General features: G+C 26.5%; 1 long non-coding RNA gene across 1 annotated transcript; it reads right to left on the bottom strand.

Moving 5' to 3' along the window:
- Positions 1–977: 977 nt before the first annotated feature.
- Positions 978–1,757, bottom strand: LOC127245953 (uncharacterized). The gene is made up of 3 exons (XR_007837571.1): positions 1,614–1,757; positions 1,312–1,515; positions 978–1,143 (listed from the first exon to the last, which is right to left on the bottom strand). It is a non-coding gene; the product is annotated as an uncharacterized LOC127245953 (long non-coding RNA).
- Positions 1,758–4,341: the final 2,584 nt, after the last annotated feature.

Genomic DNA, 4,341 nt, shown 5'->3' with positions numbered 1-4,341 from the left:
AATTAGGGCTTACGAATTTAAATTAAGCTATAATATAATTATTTATAAGTATAAAAGGGGTGTAATTAGTAAATAATTAAAAATATATTAATAAAAATAATTATTTAGTAATATAAATAATTATAAATTAAGATTAAGATAACTAATTAAAAAAATTTTAAAAAAATAAAATTAAAAAGTTTAAAATGAAATTAAAGTGTTTAATCATTTTTCGAAAAATAACATGGTATGTGGGACGGATGGAGTATTATTTTTAATGTGAAATATTCTGATTTTTTTTTAAAAAAAAGAATTATAGCTTTTTTTTTTCTATTTTATAAGTCAAAAAGAATTATAAAAAACTATTGCAAATAAAAATTAAAGAGATATGGATTATAAATTTTACATTAAAATTATCTGAATTATATTATTTGAATGCAATATTTATATTCTCAATTAATATATTTTATTTCCTCTTACAAATAAAACTATTGCAAATAAACCCAGGGGCGTTGCAGGTATGCGTAGTGGAATGTGTTTTTGAAGTATTGCAACATGTTACCTAAATGAATATATACTTTTTGTTACATTTTGAGTTTTATACTAAAAAAATTGTACAAAAAGAGTAATATGATTTCTAGTATTCATGTGGATGTATGTGTGAACATTAATTTTTGTCAATTAATTATTGAACATATTTCCATAAGGCAAATGAATCAAATTTTATTTAAAACGTTTAAAATAGTTGTCAAGTTCTGCTTAATAATTTTCTCACGGTCATTTTTTTTCTTCCCCTGAGTTATGAACAGATTGTTTGCGAGCTGGTACTAAGTAGTCTTAGTTTAGAGTTTTTTATGAACTGTATTTCGTAATAATAATGTTTTGAACAATTTCATAATGACAAAGACTAGTTTGAGCATGATTTGTGTTTTTTCTTACTTGAATATTTTACTTTCAAGAGGTATATATAAAAGTTTTTAGAAATGACTTCTCTGATACACCATTGCAGTTCCATACAAAGTTATTGCTGAAAAAAGTTTCAGCCTATCGGTGGATTTAAAGAAAAAAGGCTTCAGCATATATATCCATCACTTGCTTCACCCTGTTTTCTCCCTCCCTTTGCAGCCAAACCGAAAATGATGGGATTGGGATGGCTCGCCCGATCTGCAGGAAGTGAAATGAAACATAAATGATATCGGTATATCTATCCTGCTTACATCTTTCAGAATCTGGGGCGAATGTTGCGCCGGAGGCATAAAAAATTAATATTTAGATGCATTTAACTGATCATGAAGTCAGTGAATAAAAAAAGTGCAAGAAATAAAGGCTCACACAATCCTTTGAAATGCTTTGACATTTTCTTGCAGAGTTTGCTTATCTTCGGTGCCTCCAGCATAGAAGTCGTAGTACATCTTTAGAAGGCAACCTTAGCAAGTTCTTGGAACTCACTTACATTTACAGGTTCATCCGCCATTGATAAGCATCAACTATCAAACAAATGCTTCAATAACCAGCGAGATTTGCTGGATCATAAATCTGAAATTGAAAAAATAAACAAAAAAAAAGCTGATCACTTGGCTCGGTGGACATTAAAGGTTAGAAGTATTTCTATATAACATAAACGAAGAAATTACCTCGGAATAGATATAGATACATATGTGGCTAACGTTTATACCCACATAATTAGGGATGACATATCGTACCGTACCGAACTTTTCGGCATGGTGAAAGTACATACTACCGATATGTACCGCTTATACTGAAAATTTTGATTTCGATACGATACCGGTATATACTAAAAATATAATTTTAAATTTCAAAATAATTAAAAAAAATTAATAAATATCACTATTCTCCACCACAAAAATATTATGAAAAACTCAAAAAATTTTCAATAGTCTACATATTTTTTGTTATGATTTTTTTAAAAAAAATTAATAATTATTATCTATATTAATAATTAAATTATTTAATAAAAATAATATCGGTACGGTATCATACCGAAATATCGACTTTTCGAAAATTCATATCGATACCGTACCGAAAACTTCGGTACGATATCCATACCGTACCGAAATTTTTGATATTTTTGACACGATACTGTACGATAAGTCGGTATATGTTCGGTAAATTTCTCCATCCCTACACATAATTGATATAAAGAGTCGTTTGGTTCACAATTTTTTTTATTATTTTTTTTTTTTATAGAATTGAGATTTTACGGTAGGATTTATATGTGATAGAATTTATTGTATTTAGGATTTCAATCTATCCTACTTTTGGTTGGTAAAACAACTAGGATTTATATCTTCCAAATCCAATTTGTTTTGCAAATTAATTGAAAATTTTGGATTTTTAATATTTTAAACAAGATAATTATCCTTTCACGAGTTTTATTTATTATGATAAATTAAACTTTACATCCATTTTTTCGAGAACTTTATTTATTTTTTCACCAAATTAGATGTTTTTAAATAAAAAAAATTTTAATACGGTTTTCGATTAATATTAAAAAAATATAATATGTATAGTTTTATACAAAATATATAATATATAATTTATACACTAAAAAATATAATAGTTTAACATAAAATATTATCAGTCGGTCCTATGTAAATTATCTATTTCTTATTTTGAAAATATAATTATACACTTTAATCATATTTTAAAGGGTAAATTATATAATGCCCCTTGTGTTTGAGTAAAAATGCACAAAATACTCTATGTTTTATTTATTGTATGAAACCTCCATGTATTAATGTAAAGTTTGTACGAAACACCCCTCTTGTCCAAAATTTATATTTTGTTCTAAATAAAGATCTAAGTTAAGTTTTATACAAATAAAAAATGTAAAATATTATTATAATTTTTTTAATAAAATAAATAAATAATTGATCAATTATTTATTTTTATAATTTTATAAAAATGAGATAACTATTTGTTTCTAAAAACTATAAAAATGAAAGATTAATAAAAAAATATATTTTTGCACAGATATCAATTTTGGATCCAGTCGGATCCGACAAAGTCGAGACGATGAATCACTGGCGGGGCGGCAGGTCCAGTACTTTTCCCGGCAACGGCAATGGTTCCTCTTTCTTCTTCTTTTCCGACAGCGGCGAACCGGCCCCGCCTCTTCGTCTCCGGCGGCGGACAATGGCGGACGCACGTAGGGGCAAGGAGGCTGCAGCCTCCCCCCTCTCCCTACCCCCACCCCATTAACTTGCATTTTATTTTCTTTAATTTTTTTTGTTTGAACTTATATATATACATATGTATCTATATAATATGCATCCTTTTTTTTTACTATTTCACTTTTTTTTTTAATTTTATATTTTATTTTTTTTAACATGTGTATGTATAATATTTATATATGTAATATAATAACAAATAATTAGAATAAACTAAAAATATACTAAAATTTTATATATGGTGTGTTTGTTTGGATTTTAAGTTTTGAATTTAGGTTTCTAATAATAAAAAATTTTAAATTTGAATATTTTTGTGTGATATTAATAAATCTCATGTGATATTTTGAATATAAAATTAATTTTTAGTAAAGATAAAAAAAATATTAGAAAAACACCACATAGGAGAAAGAAACAATTTCCGATATTGTTTTTTAAAATGGAATTTTCTTCTACGTGGTGAACGTCACGCGTAGTTAAAGAACACGAATAGCGACTTTTGCAAACATGTAAGATATATTTTTACCAATGAGATAAATACATAACAAAATTAATAATAGGATATACATGTGAAATATTTTTTACAATTTTATCTAAAAATTCAGGTGTCTAAAACGGGTCTAATTGCCCAAGTCTTGAATTCGATTTCGGATCGGTGCATGTACATTGTGAGTGTATGGTAAAAAAATAATAATAAAAACAATTATATATATACAACAAAATACAGTCCAATCGTCCACTGCATTGTTATTATTAGTAGTATTAAGCCAACTCCTTAATTTAACACGTGCCTAAAACTTTATAGATTGTATAATATAGTATATCCTATTTTTTTAATTCTTTTATAGATTGTGCTCCAGGGTGTGTTTGTTTGGGGATTGGATTAGACTTCTACTATTCATCCCATTTTTTTCCCCCAAAAAACATCAAATCAAACAACTATTTTTTATTTTTTATATTATACTAAAAAAACAATTTTACATTCAAAACATCATATCGACACCTATTTATATCACATCATACAACTATTCAAATTCAAAATTTTTACTATTCAAATTCCAATTCAAAATTCAAATACCCAGACAAACACACCCTAAATGGTCTCTCCTAATTTTATAATAATAAAAAATATTTTATTCAGATAAATGACAGTGGAATATGTTCTGCAGCTTTT

This window comes from Andrographis paniculata, unplaced genomic scaffold (genome assembly GCF_009805555.1).
Source record: "Andrographis paniculata isolate CXL003 unplaced genomic scaffold, ASM980555v1 Contig25END, whole genome shotgun sequence".
Lineage (NCBI taxonomy): Eukaryota > Viridiplantae > Streptophyta > Magnoliopsida > Lamiales > Acanthaceae > Andrographis > Andrographis paniculata.
This window is presented reverse-complemented; position numbering and strand designations above follow the sequence as displayed.